The 16,946-nt window shown below is 42.3% G+C and overlaps 1 pseudogene; it reads right to left on the bottom strand.

Moving 5' to 3' along the window:
* Positions 1-10,014: 10,014 nt before the first annotated feature.
* On the bottom strand, positions 10,015-11,815 carry LOC147982894 (tyrosine N-monooxygenase-like; annotated as a pseudogene).
* Between the last annotated feature and the right edge of the window lie 5,131 nt (positions 11,816-16,946).

Genomic DNA, 16,946 nt, shown 5'->3' on the forward strand with positions numbered 1-16,946 from the left:
CCGGACTCTGACGACTACTTCCCCGACGATGACTTCTTCCCCGACGTCCACGACCTCCTCGACGACATGGCTGGCGAGGATACTGACCCCAAGTCCAGCGCTTCTGCTGTTGCTGTCCTGTACGTGTTCTTCCTCTTTCTATTGGAGGTCCTGCTACAGTTCCTTGTTCTAGTATTTGCCCTAGATATGTTAGACTATATTTCATATATGCAACATGCTATACTGTCTGCTCTAGATATGTTTAGTTATGGTTCATATATGAAGATGTTGTTTACCTTCTCTTTGTCAAATCGCATGGCTTGTTTTATCACTGCTATACTAGTCATGTTTTATCTAGTATTTCTGTCAATAAAATCATTCGGTAAATTGATCATATTCCCAACAAACTAATCCGTGGTTGGATGATTAGGAGGACAATGCTAGCCATAACCCATCAGAGTTCATGTCCTAGAGGTTCTCGGATTTTCCTGAGTTTATTTCATGCTTTCCAACAATGTGCGTTTAGTGGGAGATATGTCCCCGCCGACTACGAAGGCGTCTGTGGCGACTTCGTCAATCTCAAGATGATGTGCCGACTCAATCTCTCAGGATGCTCATAGGGATAGGGTGTGCGTGCGTGCATTCATAGGGATGAATGTATGTGCGCGTGTATGAGCGTCTGTGTTAAAATAAACTAAAAAAGGTAAATATTGCCCCACGATAAATTACGTACATCAATCGAATACACGGTCTCTTGAATCACTGCTGAAATTCTTGAGCAAAGGCGTCCTCATTTATATTGCTCTATTATGAAACAAAATCAATACCTACAAATAAATTAGCCCTGTACACCACCCACCAAGATGAAATAGTATCTACTCCTACTATGCATTCAAAGAAATTAGACACCTACCAATAGTTACTGTTATTTTTTTGCAAATTAATAGTTCTACTGTTATGAAAAATGTTCTATTGTTTCTCGCTTATGAAAGGCCCCAAGAACAATTCGACCCCACCTTGGTAAACACAGTGCGATATTCAGGCCATAGTCACGGATGTGTTGGCAAAAGGTCTAGAAAACCAGCAATGTTGGTAGGTGTCTTTGTTAATTGATGACGAATCATCCATGGTATGGTCTTCATAGCTTTTCGAGACTCTTGCTCATCAAGCTATTCTCCAACATATGGCTAGCTATGGAAGATGGTGCATCCCCTCTCTCTAGTTCAGCCTATCGTACATACTTTCACACAATACACGAAGGTAAATATCATGAGACCTCACAAAAAGATCCACGGCCAGACATGTTGGAGGAGGGGTTCGGCCATGGTGGATTCGGTCGAGGGTGGAGGGGGTCGACAATGACATTGGTCGGGGTGGGGGTCTGGAGAGGAGGCTCTAATTTGGGTAGAACTGGTTATGGCCATGGATATTACTATTTTTCGTTGTTTTCGACTCTTGCGTCCTCTTTCTTGCCAGCGCGTATTGACCCAATTATTTCATTCCCGCGCCACAGACGGTCCCGGCAAGCAGTGGGCCATGCTTGAGCTTTGCCAGCAGTTGCAATGAAAAACAATATTGTTTGCAGTGTATATGTCCTCATTTGTCAACTCCCGCCGGCAATTCTCTGCCCTTAAGTATTTCTGGTGGCAGTAACATGATTTTGGTTGCCTTTATTCAGATATTTCTCCCTACAGTTAATTGCTACCAATCAACAATTATGGTGTAGTGAGTTGTGTTGGGTTGGTAACTGTAACGTGGGCAACTTGGTAACATATTTGTGTGATGTTACTAATTATAGCCCGAACAACTGGGTAACTACATAATTGCCATGTGGGTAACGATGATATATGCAATTGTGTAACTACATAATAATAATCATGTTGCTAACTGTAGAATTTACAACTAGGTAACTAAATAATTGTCGTGTTGGTGAGTTCAGCATAGGCACATGGTAACTAGTACATTATTGCCAAGTTGATAGTTGTAGCATATGAACATAAGAATGCCGGTAACAGTATGGTTCACATAATCACCATCTTGACCTGGTAGACCATGACCGTTAAATCTGACGACAAACACCGACATCAACCTCGTTCCTAGGGCGATGAACAAATTGTCATATGGGTTATCACCTGCTCATCCCATTTCATGATTTTTTTCGTTTAAATTGGGTCGCTTATTCTTGGGTTTTTGCTTACGTACAAATAAGCTATCAGTTACAAAACTTAGAAAAAAAGTTGTTGGTCTAGTTGGTTATGGGCTAGAACGACCAAACATTAATTCTTTTTTGGATTAATCTTCAAATCTGCAAATCTTTATGTCGCTATGAACACACGCAAGCCCAACTAAAAAAGAGCATGAGCATCTCTTCTCCTTGCGATTGGCCCGTCAGGCCGTCAGTGCATGCACTTATTAGCTGTTGTATTTTTGGATTTGTGATGGTGATTTGGAGGATTAATCTTCTGTATTTTTTGATGGATTTCCATGGTCTGCACAGCTCCGATGAAGATCAGTACCAATGGTGAGCTCGAGCCTCCTATATGTTCTGGATTTCTTTCTTTGTGATCAGATTAATTTCCTGTTCTTATGTTGTGTTTGCACGTTTTGTGCCGCTTGCTGGTAGTTCCGAGGTGCTTGCTAGCTTGAACTTGGCGAGAACGGCGACCTACGGACTACAACAACAACGCTTCTGCAGTTTAAGGTCAAGTGCTCCTGTGTTGATCTTCAGTTTGTTATTTTCCTACGAAGATGTACATGCTGGAACACTGTGCAGCCCAATTCCATGTTGTTCTCCGGATAAGTATAAATGACTGAGAATGAATTAGCGCTTCTTGATGTGCAGCCTAATCCTAATTCTGATTTCATATAAAACCATCTGGCAGGTTTGGTACGTACGAGCCCCATCTTTTACAAAATTTTGATTTTTATCTGCACTACACATGCATTGCATTGCATTCTGCATATCTTAGATAGCCAAATCATGTTATTTCTTATGTGTGCTACACAGCCTAACAGATAATCTTGCAGCACCCATACGAACTTTCTTAAACATTGGGTTAATTTTCTGAAAAAAATATTGGGCAATTATTCTCCTTCTGCATGGAAAAAATAAATAGATTAATTGACTTCACAAAGTAACAATTTGGTCCACTGTTTACATAAATTTAATTGTTACTACTACTCGTATTTCCATTGTAGGAATCATATGCATGGGTCCTCTCACACAGGTGATTTCTTTTGTTGGGAATAAAAGAAACATGTGATATGTTAATGGTTACACCAATACATCCTGTATATCAGGGTTGTGACCTTTCATCGCAAAGTTGATCAAAGTTTTCATTATTGAGTACATACAATAGCTGATTCATCGTATGCTTCCACCCATTAGTTTGTAAACACTTTCTCTCAGCGCCCGAGATGGCTTATGAGAATGTTACTTCTTTTCATAGTGGAACACTTGAGGAGGGTTACTAAATTGCTTCATGTATCTATATTACATGTTATGTAAATCTTTTTCCCTTGAAAAAATAGTTCTATAAGCCCAAATTTTCTATTCATTTTATATAATCGTTCCCGCAGCAACGCGCGGGGTATCTTCTAGTTGGCTATAACGACCAAACATTAATTCCTTTTTTTAGCGGGAGACGAAACATTAAATCCACCCTCAAGCATTTATAGCGACATAAAAGTTGGGAGGGAGAAACCAACATAGATGAACAAACAGTTCGGCTCTAAGCCTAAAAATGAAATTTGTCAGCTAACTTTAGCGATTCTTATAAAATGAACTATGCACCAAACGTTTCGTTGCAGCATCATCGCTGAGAGGTTTGCTTGGTCATATGTCTCTCTCTTGCTCCTTTTCATGGCATCGTACATGTCTCCCTCTCTCACTTTCCAAGTTTCCATATATGTTGGCACAGGAGAGAGGTATCTCGTGTGATATATATGTACATCAGATGTGACAACCTTGTACGCGCTCTTAACGTCCACAAATCAACTCTCGATCGTGCGGGTGTGGTTTCTTTGAATCTTCTCTTCTCTCGTCCATACCGATGCTGCTTTGAATCTTCTCTTTTTTTCTCTCGTCCACAAACATAGGCTATTTGTTTGCAGTACATGACCACAAATTGAGCAGCCATATATAGAGTGAAATTATGACACTCGCACGTCCTCTGACTACCAATAATTAATGCGTGATAGAGCGAGCGTGGTTGCTTTGATTCTTCCTCACAGAGAATCTTTCTGCAGTACACGGTCATATGTAGCCAAACCATTGAAGACCGGCCAATGACCATGACTGATAATCACTCACAGGCTCACAGCTAGAAGACGAGCCAAGGTTGGTCGTGTGTCCCAGTCAAGTTGGCCTGTACCTGGAGACATGTACAAATGTGTATTTGATACACTAAGAAGGGTTGATATTTTGCTGGCCAATCTAACAGAAGTTGGATTAGTAGTTCCTCATTCAATCGCGCAGCCATGGATAATGGATAGTTTGAGATTCTGACACACTTAATTTTCACACTACTTCTTTCAGCCCCATAAGGAGTTTTCTAATGTGACCACACCTATAAGGAGTTTTCTAAAGGCTGTGTGGACTGGGATTTGGGTTATCAGGACGGTGTCGATCGGTCCAAATACAAGAGCATCTCTAATATTTTTCCTAAATTCATTATGGCCTATATATATAATTGACAACCCGATTTTAGAAAAATACATACAGATCACAATAAATCAAAATAATAATATTGAGCTTAGGAACAAAATTCAGCTCACGTGCATGTTTTAAAAATATTTTATTTAGAATATCTATTACGGGCCTTTATAATAGTTTCCTACAATACTTTATGGTTCAGATAGTCCCCATAATTTCTTTTAGAAGACCCGTATATGCAATGAAGCTCTATCAAAGGTATTCCAACATTACTTTCAAGAAGTCATATCTCCGCTTTTGTCTGAGTTGAAAACCAGTTTGAACATTCCAACATTGCATGAAACAATGATATGCAGGTGCTATGCTTCTATTAACATCCTAATTTGGAAAAGTGGGATGTTACATGACTAGAGGTTTTAGCTATGGGAATCATCTCTGTTGATCTCCTCTAATGGTCGTTTTTGTACTTGTCTAATCCGATTGATCGAGTACTACCGCTTACCTAAATGGAGGTGACGAAGACGATGTTTATAACTATAGGGACTTTGGATATAGTGCCTACTATGGAATGGTAGACTTCACAAAGCTCGGTGACTCGGAATGGCAAGCCATTTCCAGTGCCACCTATCTTCCTTAATAGATGTTCAATCATGCGTATTAGGGCTTGTAGCGGCAGACGTAGTACCAGTGCTCATCGTTCCTTCTGGATGCTCGTCTGGTGATGTACCACATATGAAAAATTGCTATTCCACGAGCATATTTAGGAGATATCATAATCTTGAACTTTTCAGGCATATCTATAAAGAAATACAAAATAAATATCAGATTTGCGCATTGCAATTAATTACTCTTTCATAGAAAATTTAAAGGGATAATCCAAGAACATTCTTCGGAATATCAAGATCCAACTGTGGAAACGAAGCGTGTAAGATCCGCTCATACATTTTTCCCAAGCTTAACTATTAATCGTGCATGAGCATGAATGATCCATAAGGAATGTAAAGTTTAATCTTGTAATTTGAAGAAGTTAGTGTTATAGCGTTCTTCGTTGCCGCCCATCTACTTAATCAAGGTGACATGATCAATATCATGAAATTATTCTCTTTCCTCCTCCACAACAAAAGTACCCAAGGCTTCCCTTCCATCAACGCCACTGATGGCCTTTTTTATTAGATTTAACATCTTGGTTGGGGTTGTGTGGAGACGACGATGTCCCTCAGTAGGAATAATTTCTCCACATTATATCCCCGTCCGAATGGTGCGTCTAGCATCGTCAGAGGGTGTGTAGAGATGTGTCTCCGTCGGATCTCATGGGATTCGTCCTATGCTAGTCTTTGGTGGATCTATTTGGAACCGGTCTTCCTTCGTCTTTGTTTGGGTGCTTACACGTTTGATCCATTTGAACTACAAATGTTTTCATCGGCCATGGTCGCTACTCTGGTGCGCTAGCCCTATGAGGCCTTGACACAATGACTTCCCCACTATCTACTACAACAAGGTTTGTACGGCTTCGGTGAGGGGCGATGACAGCGACGCGCCTTCGGCTCGTCCTTGATCTTCATCAAAGTGGTGTGATCATCCAAGAAGATGATTTTCCAACCTGACTATGAATTCCGCGACTACCTCTTGGTACCCTGACAAGAATTGCATACTCGACGGCCCTTCCAGTGCAAAAAGACAGAGACAAACATAAAAGAAGATCATAAATTTTGGAAAATTAGTATAAGCTAGAAACTATTAGAAAACAATATGTTTATAAAAAAAATAAGGTTGTATAGTAGATTTTTTTTCCCAAAAGACCCCCAGATTTATTAGCCACAGATCAACATTACAAGACAACCCTAAAAAAGAAAAATATTACAACTAGGTCCCTAGGATGCTTCACTCCTCCAATCTCCTAGATGGCCCGATGGTGCGCCATCGCAGCCGCTCCGGTAGGCTCCCCACTTCTAGATTTGGGCGAGCATTGCATTGTACTCTAACGCGCACCGTCAAACATCTTAGAGATGAACTTGTTGTAGCCAAATTCGACGTCCAAGCGTTGAGAGCATCGATGCTAACCAAGCCGACGCGGAAGCACGAGAACATGGCACACCGGCACTGCCCCCTAGGACAAAAACAAACAAGCGCACCCAAAGCCTACACAAACTCTTGAAGCTTCCCAGTGGTGCTGCATAAGTCGCTGCCACGACGCCTGCGAAGCTTGAGGACAAAACAGCCAACGGTACTGCTGCCATCGTTGCCTCCACAACAACACCATGCCAAACATCGACTGGTCCTTCAGCGCTGAAGCCCGGAGCGCCGTCGTTGAGGTGGAGCAAGGATTGGGAGGACATTATTTCCATACGCGTCGAGGCTGCTGCCCCAACCACAGCACCGCCTTACACGCAAGCCCACACCCTATTTCCACACCGGGCAGCCAGATCTGAGGGGTTCCTCCTCCCCCACCCTTCCACCGCCGGAGCGCCCGGGAAGGAGAGTTTAGTTAGAAATCATAAGAGAGAGCAACAACTCACCGCCTTTACATTAAAAAAATGCACAGGCGAGCTAATAGGTGTCACAGAAGAAAAAAAACCTTCTCAACGATTTGAAATTGGCAACTGCATGCATCTGGAACAGCCAAGAGAATTTCGATTTGTCGACCTTTCGATGGTGCACAGGTTCGCATTGTCATCGCCGTCGTCTGTCTCTTCACTGTCGTGTTTTGGATCACACGTTAAGGTCCTGAAGCCTTCTCTCCAGTCCAATCCACAGCACATCCTACACAATCAATGATGGACAAGTTACGTACGAGCTACGACGGACACCGAATCGCATTGTGAGACGACTAATCTTGTGGACGTTCTCATCCACGAACGCAGAGCCACTCATTAATACGGTACATGATTAACTTGCTCATTTTTCAGATGTACGTCACGTACTGGTGTCACATATGCCAGCTGCTGCAGATGTGACCACCTCCGACATTTTAGTACGTAGGTACGTGCTCCCGACGACGATTCAACCCCGCGCGTTTCGCCCGCGCGATCACATGTCACAGCTAGAACACAAGCTATTCATTCTCCGCGTCTGCAGGCTATAAACAGGAATTAATAAATCCATCATCAAAACTATATCAGCCAGCAAAAATTTATAATAGCATATTTCGGAAATCAACAAAATTACATATTTCAAAAATACCTTTTCAGATACATATATGCATATGATTTATAAACATCGTTTCTGCATATTTTTAAAGTTAATGAAACTAATAAAGAGAACTTGTAAAACAAATAAAACTCGAGCTTGGCTAGCTCTAAGCTCAGTTGGAGTTATTTCTTAAATGAGGTTTCTTTTTTTTAAATGGAGGCATACCCCTGGCCTCTGCATCATGATGATGCATGCATCCATCTTATTAACAATCCATAATCATCATAAAAGTCTTACAGCTCACAAAACGGAGCAGATCAAAGTACCAAAAAAAGGAAAAAAATACATGTGAACCATATCAACCGGCACAATGAAGATAAAAAGGATAAGCTCTCTAGACTCCTATCCTGTTATGCGAGCGCCATCCGAACCGGTTGAAGATATCCCGAGCTACCATCTCCCATTGGTTGCACCCAGTAACCAAAGGCTCCCTGGAGTCCATAGGAGTGAGTAAGGACCACGTACGGTGCGAGTTTCTTAAATGAGGTGGCTGCGAGTCCCAGTCTCAGACCTGCCCTTTCCCCGGAGACATGTACTATTTTGTATTTGGTGTTAACATCGCTCCACAATTGGATTAGGGATTCATAGTTAACCATCGACTAAATCGTCAGCAACACATGACAGATCACCGGGCATAAAGAAATATATAGATAACTAAATTTTTGAAAACACATAAAATAAATCAACAACGGATAAAAATTGCATTCCAACGGATTTGCAGGTCTGACTGTCTGCTGGACAAAAATTTAAAAAGAAAGAAACAGACATAAACCGAAAGGCCAGAAGTGTTTAGAAAACAATACAAATATATTAGATTATAATTTCCAGCAAAATTAAAACTTATCACATTTTTATAATATGAAATTAATGATTAAAATAAAAATTAAAGTCAACAAAATGCACAATTAATCTAAGAAAATTAAGAAAAAACTGAAAATACTTTAGGAACAATCACCTTTTTAATTCCCTAGTTAGTAAAGCAATGAATATCATGCAACCTAAAAGAAAAACGAGCAGATTGGTACAATATAAACTTGGAAACTCTATCCCCACCTATTATAGTCTACTTAAAACTGATATTTTTTTTCCTTTTGCAATACTAGATATGGAATTCATTGCATGGATGCAAATTGTACGATGTATGATATGATCTATGCCACATGTAGGTAGTCTATTCCATAAACACCTGTGGATAACGATGATTCTGTTATTTAGACCAGTTTGCAGTTTATGCCGAAAAGTATAATTACTATAGCAACTTTGCCCGCGTAATTCAGAAATAAATTTTTCTTTCTGTCTTTGTTGTTGCACTGATGAAATGAAGTGAAATTAATGAAATGAAGGACCTGCAGCAATAAACGAAAAGCTGACAGTACAAACCAAACAGCAAGAACTTACTCGTAGCATTATCAACAATAACCACTAGCCTGACAATACACTGTCCTGCATAATACAATTCATTAAACGTATGAAAACTAGAAAATTACTTCCAAAATTAGAATTCTCACATCGTTTTCAAGCACCAAGCCATTTCTTCGGACAACCTGTTTAACTTGAATATTAAGCAGAATCTGCCGCAGTCTAGTTCTTCAGAATTTTGGTTGTTTCAAAGGGAAATGAACCGGGCCTTGAGCCTGATTAGGATGAGCATTTTCCCTTTTTTTGCCATTTCGGTGATGGCGAACCTGCCCGGCTCGTTAATCATTGTGTATAAGTTTCTTTCTACTAAAATGCATCATGATACAGCTTTTATATCTCAGAAGAAAAGATTTCTCACAAAAAAACCCTAGTTAATAGAATATGAAAAAACTTAGTTCATAGAACAATAAGTTGGCAATACATAACATATTGATGCATGAATGACATAATTGTAAGACGGGGTCAAAGCTGGGCACAAAATTGTACAGCCAGGCATGTATACAACATAAACATAAAACTTTTGTGCAATTCCAAGGATTATTTCATGGTACACCATAATGGAAAATACAGAGGTTTTGTTTTACATAATGATAAGTACACACATTACATTAGTGATGCAACCATCGATTGCTTCTTTGTTTCTGCACACATGCAGTGTCATAATATTAAAAGAGAACTGAACGTAGCGCCAGAAACATGTAACATACACTAGTTCCAGATACATTTTATTGACACATAAATGAGAAAACGCATATTAAATCTATTTAATTGGATCATATATAGAGATGTGCAGCCAATCGTGGTGTAGCTTGCAGAACAAGGGGTTCAGCTAGTGCAAGGCCCGCATTGCGTTCTTGGAGACTCATACTCTTAACGTCGGGAGGCTTTGTCCAAGTGAATCCCTGCAACATCCTTGCGAACAACATCATTGTCATAGAGGTACCAAGTGAAATCCCAGGACAACCCCTCCTCCCACTGCTAAATGAAATGAAACGTAGGCCTGGATCAGTGAGAAGTACATTCCCAGTGTTCAAATGCCTCTCAGGGTGAAACTCCAGTGGTTCAGTCCAAATCTTGGGATTGCGGCCAAGTCCAAGCCGGCTTAAAAGTATGTGGCTATCCTTGGGGATGGTGTAGCCAGCAATTGTTGTGTCTGCCATGGTGACATGGGGTACGTTAAGAGCATGGTATGTGTGTAAGCGGAAGGCCTCCCGGATGCACGATTTGAGATAGTTTAGCTGAGGAATGTCAGACTCCTGCACCAGTCTATCTTTACCGACAACGGCATCGAGTTCGTCGGTTGCTTTCTGCATGATCTCTGGCATGTTTATCATCTCAGCGAGTGCCCACTCAACCGCATTAGATGGGTTATCGACTGCTGCAAAGATCATTTCCTAGGTACATCCATAGATTTGAGAATAAATAAAGTAATCAGTATAACGCAACAGAAAAGGTCAATACACAGATAAAATGGATCGAAGAACAATGAAGAAACTTTTTATTGAGGTTAAGATGACATACTAACCGCTGTTTGTGCTCTAATGTCTTCTAGGGAAAGCATTGGTTGTCCCTCTGCATCTTTAAGATGAACCAGAACGTCCAAAAAGTCTCGGGGCCCTTTCTCAAGAGTGGATGACCTTTCACGCATCCACTCCTCTATAATAGGATCATGCAACTGGTTGATTGTTTGCATGGCAACCTTGGAAACCTTTTCATGGCCATCCAAGTCGAGGCCTATGAGGGCAGGGAAGTAGTCGGACACACAAAAGCTGTAGAGATGGTTGAGGGCCGTGAAGAGAGCGGCAACATGTGCCACCTCATCATGTCCAGGCCCACTAGTGGATGAAGCTGGTAGGTCACTAAAGTATCTTTTACCGAACACAAGCCTTCTTATCATGTTACCAACGAAGTGTTGGGTTACATGACGGACGTTGACAATGTTGCCTGGACATGCCATGTCGCTGCAATGAGTTTTATTAATGTACCTCACAAGGTGGTCGTACTCCTCTTTCCGGAGGTGGTGGAGCTTTCGCTCCATGGACGAGGCGAGAATCTCAACAGTAAGGACACGCCTCATCTTCTTCCACTGGTCTCCGTATGGTGAGAAGATGGAGCCCTTGTACCCGAAGCTGAGTATGCCCGAGGCGAAGGTGGTGGGACGGGAGGCAAAAACTTCATCATTTTTTCGTAGTACCTCAGAGGCTATCTGTGGACATGCTACAACAATGACATGAGTAGCTCCGAGACGGAGGCACATGATGTCTGTGTCATCTCCTTGAGCAGGCCATGGATCCATCGGAACACCGCCGGCTTGCTCAGAATCACCTGATGCATGTTGCCAATGATGGGCAGTGCCGCAGGCCCCGGGGGCAGCCTGCATCGTCGCCCCCGTTGCTTCTGGGACAATAGCACTCTTTTATTTTTCCAGAGAAAATACACCAGCATGGTGACCATGATAACCAGAGTACCAAGAGCCATATTGCATGAGCTGGGCAGGGTGTTATATGAAGTAGGATAGAAGGCAATTTGTGGAACTGATAGGTAATGGACAGATGTTTTAACAGTTGTGTTTGAAGACACTCTTGCTTGGTGCATCTTTGTTGGTTAGTTGTGCGGGTATTTATAGGACAGCCGGGGAGCCAGGATCCTTGACGTACTAGTTATTTAATCAATTAGTGACTCCTTTCATTGCCCCACGTGGCCACATATACCATTCATGTCGCCTCATGCATGTTCAATGCATTCTGGAGAGCAAATTAAGTGAATGTTGGATACTCAGTTAGAGACGTTCTTCACTTGATCATCTACAGGAGCTCTTCCAGATTGGCATAGTCAGAGAAGGCCTTTGCTGAGCTAGCTCACATGGAGTCTTTCCTTCATTCAGAGAAGGAACCATCAGAGTTTTATGGAAATCCTTCTCATTTCCGGCCTCTATCGATTGTTGCACACAACCGTCTATTATCAGAAAGTTTCAACATCAGAAGTAAGAGCATCTACAGCCGGCCGCCTCATACTCGCCTCAAATGGCGGACAACCCCAGGTGCCGCAACCGCCTCGTGGTGGATTTCTTGGCCTCTGACCATGACGGATCCATCGTCGACCTCACTTTGATCGGCAACGTGCAGGTGACGACCTCCGGCAAGGAAGAGTAGGGCATGGGAGATGGCGGCGCCTCGAGTCCCGTGAGCCGGTGCATGTCCCATGTCCTACTATACCTCGTCGACGATCGCACCGACATTTCAAGGGGCGCAGCCAGCTGTCGGACAACGTCCGCTGAAGTTTAGGTTTCATGTGCATGTAATTGTATGGATTTGAGGATTCGTAATTGAGGTATCTGGTTCTGGAAACGCTAATTTGAGGTCTCATCGGTCACTGCCCGGCGTCCACGGGCATTTGAAGGGTCGGATTTGTTGTATCCAGTTGTAAATGCTCTAAATGTTACTTCCTCCGATTCAAAATAAGTGTCCTAGCTTTGAACTGAGCTTAGAGGTTAGAGAAATTAAGAACTCGACAGAAGTAAACTCCTGGAAGTATCATCACTAAAATGTGTTATTCATGGGAGCCAACCGAGGCAACTGCTCCTGTCTGCAGTCTCTTGGCCATGCCAAAATTTGATACCGATGCCAGTTCGGTCTTGCTTTGGAATTTTGCACTGAGGCTGTCCGGGTTTCCGTGGGTATCCGTCGACCCGTACGTTCACTGTCCGGAGCCATTCTCCTCTACAGAAACGCACTAGCTGCAGGTAGCACATGATGCACGAGTCTTCGCATCCATTCTCTTCCACACACGCACTAGCTGCAGGTATGTAGCCCATGATGGACGAGTGTCCGGATCCATTCTGCACTAGCTGCAGGCAACGGCTCCTGCTAGTCTCAGTACTGTGCTTCCAAGAGCATGAGGGAGATGTTGACGAGTTACCAACGCTCAAACCATTGGTTGACTAGTTATTACACATGCATAGCTCGTGTGATCCGTGATTTAAGGGCAAAGAATCGGAATCCAATTACCCTTTCTCTTATAGTACTGTCGTCTGTCGATCATTCTGACCTCCACCTTCTAGAGTGAGCGTCACATAGCTAAAGTTTGTTTATTTGATCCCGCCAAAAAAATGTGTGTACTCTTTGAGAAAAAATGTACTAGTGGCATGCGGACTAGAAGCCACGCCACATGACTTACGGATTTGGCATGCCAGGGTCTCACAATGATATCAACATGCTTCAGCGATCTCCGTTGTTAAAGAGACCTTGCGGTTGGCATTTCGAGTGCTCCAACTTCGTTGGGGTATTGTTCGTGGAGCTGCAAATATATGGGATCTTGAGATGCTGTGGACAGTGATGGCTTGTTGTATGATCATGCATAACATAAATGTAAAGGAAGAGGCTGACGATGCTCGCCATACCTCTGATATTTTATACATGTTCGCCTCCTAAAAGAAAATCCAGAGCATATCGTCATCTTTCTATAGATGCGTCAAAAACTTCGACATTAATAACCGCATGTGTAACTACTCGATGATCTTGTGAAGCATATCTGGATTCATGTAGGAAACCATTAGTTTTCTATTTGATCGTTATCCTCTGAATGGTATTTATGTCTGAATTAACTATGCATTTTTAATTTGAATTATTTATTGCTGATTTTTTTTACATCTATGTGTATGGGAATGCATGGAAATGAGGACGTCGTTGCCCAGGCAGAAATATGGGCTCCATTGGCTACTGTCCGCCCACACGTCCGGACGTGTTTGTGGACAAGAGTCCACTGAGCCCCATTATCTAGTGCCCTCATTTCACACAGAGATATAGGGGGGGGGGGGGGGGCGGAGGGGCTTAGCGCAGTTCGGCTAGAGAAGGACGCTAGTCACCAATCCTTGCTCCCTAGAGGGCCCACATTAGGTAGCTTATTTTTTTTCTAAGGCCCACTTCAAGCTTCCTCGAGGTTTTTAGCGTCATATCCGAATTTTTTATTTTACTCTGAAATTGCACGAGTGCTATACCTCACATTCAGCGAGGCAGAAGGACCTCTCTCATCGAGTGCTAGATAATCGGGCTGGCCCACTAGCGCATATTTTCGACAAAATAGTTAAAAATAGGTGCGCGCGAGGGACCGGTTTTGGGATCTCCTCGTTGCTTGGTAGCACTCTTAGCCACTGCTCCAACATCGAGTCCGTGTACAATATGTAGGACGCGACCTACTAGAAGGAAAAGAACCGTCTTTTACACATATTTCTTCTTTTCTTTTCTTCGGTTTTTTCTTTCTTGCTTTTCAATGCTTTCCTCTGTTTTTTTTGTTTCCTTTCTTTCTGTGGGTGTCCGTCGACCCGTACGTTCACTGTCCGGAGCCATTCTCATCCACACACGCATTAGCTGCAGCCTGCAGGTGGCACATGATGCATGAGTGTCCGGATCCATTCTCTTCCACACACGCACTAGCTGCAGGCAACGGCTCATGCTAGTCTCAGTCCTGTGCTTCCATGAGCATGCGGGAGATGTTGACGACTTACCCACGCTCAAACTATTGGTTGACTGGTTATTACACATGCATATTGCTCGCTAACTGACATCCATGCATAGCTCTTGTGATGCATGATTGAAGAGCAAAGAATCGGAATCGAATTACCATTTCTCTTATATTACTGTCGATCAGTCTGACCTCCACCTTCTAGAGTGAACATCACATAGCTAAAGTTTGTTCTCTCTGATCTCGCAAAAAGAGAAGTGTATATTCTTTGGGAAAATGTATTGTCACTAGTGAGAGAGTCGGGTGAGAGACGCGAGACAGAATGAAGGACGAGGAGGACAGCGGGCTAGGTCGGGCTTGGTTTTGGGTCGGGCCTGGTGGCGTCGCTTCTAGGCCACATGCCACTAGTAAATTTTGTCGGCGTTTTTTTTTAATTGAGTTGGCTGATACCAGTGGCATGCAAACTATTCGCACACCACCAACAACACATCAGTAGTGCCATTGTTATATGTTGGCATGCCACTAGTAACTCGGGCCATGTCCCACCCCTGGGGCTAGCTTACTAGTGGCATGGGCATATTTTAGCACACCACAATTTTGGCCACGCCACATTTATTTTGAATAATACCAGTGGCTAGTGTGTGGCGCGCCACTAGCATAGGATGTGTTTAGGCATTTCTCTACTAGTACCAAGGTCACATCAAACATGTCATATTTGAAGCAGTGGCATCAAACGACTTTTGGATTTGGCATGCTTTCTTTGTGCCAGGGTCTCACAATGATATTAACGTGCTTCAGCGATCTCTGATGTTTAAGAGACCTTGTGATGGGCCGAGATGCTCTGTCGTGCAACTACACCGTCAATGGCCATGATTACATCATGGGGTACTACCTTGCCGATAGTATGTATCCTTACTGGCAGCAGTTTATGATGACTATCCCCGAGCCTAGGTAGCAAAAGTTTTCTCTTGGCATAAATGCAAGGAGCTGCTAGGAAGGATGTGGAGGGGTCATTTCGAGTGCTCCAACTTCGTTGGGTTATTGTTTGTGGAGCTGCAAATAGGTGGGAACTTGAGACGTTGTGGGAGGTGATGACTTGTTCTACGATCATGCATAATATATTGTCGAGGATGAGGCTGACGATGCTCGCCATACCTCTTATATTTAGAGGCCTAAGGTACATGTTCCAGAGCATGTTGTCAACTTTCTAGAGATGCATCCACAACTTCGACATTAATAAGCGCACGTGTAACTACTCAGTAATTTTCTGAAGCATACGCGTATTTATACTGGAAACCATTAGTTTTATGTTTGAACTTTATCCTCTGAATAATATTTATCTTTTAATTAACTGCATTTTTAAATTGAATTACTTCTTGTTATTTTTTTTAAATTTTTATTGTTTGAACTATTTATATCCTTGATTGATCTATGTGTGTAGGAATGAATGCTACGTTGTCGCCTTATTAATTGCTCCAAGTTCAGTGCACCCCACAGTGGTTGTTGGTTTTAGTACTCTGCTTGACTAGCTTATAAGCAACCGATCGAGCTTGTGATGATAAACTAAGCTGGTTCAGAAGAACAATTGCGCCGAGAGCTCCAGCGGTTGTATTATATGTGTGTATTTTTTGCTAATGTAAAATGCGCAATTTCTATGTAAATTGTGTGTAATTTTTGTTATTTTTTATTTTCTTTCTTCATAACGGGTAATACCAACGCCACTAATTCATTCTTCTTTAGGAAACTTCCTATTTTGTTCCCTTTATTTCTGTTCATTTATTTTTATTTTTGCCTTGTGTCTTAACAGGTATTGGGTCAATTTCTGTTATGTTTCAGACCATGCCCATGTATTTAGTAGGCTTCCGTTTGGTGGTTGCAAAGAGTCGAGTGCTCCTCTAGAAAATTTACTGGCCCAAATAATTGCAAGTCGATTTTGATTTTGCTGCACTGAGAAAAGTGGACGTGCCCAAATTATTTTTTCAGCCAACTTGTCCCTAACCGGTCCCTTATATTTTCCACTTTTTCTTTTTTGAGCGGTCACAGAAAGTTCATAAAACATGTAACCAAGACCCAAAGACTACCTTGTACAGTATGTTTTTAAGAATGAAAGCTACGTTGTCGCCTAACTAATTGCTCCAAGTTCAGTGCACCCCACAGCGGTTGTCGTTTCAAGTACTCTGCCTGGCTAGCTTATAAGCAACTGATCGAGTTTGCGATGATAAAACTAAGCTGGTTCAGAAGAACA

Source organism: Triticum urartu, chromosome 2A (genome assembly GCF_056163025.1).
Source record: "Triticum urartu cultivar PI428250 chromosome 2A, HENAU_Tu73, whole genome shotgun sequence".
Lineage (NCBI taxonomy): Eukaryota > Viridiplantae > Streptophyta > Magnoliopsida > Poales > Poaceae > Triticum > Triticum urartu.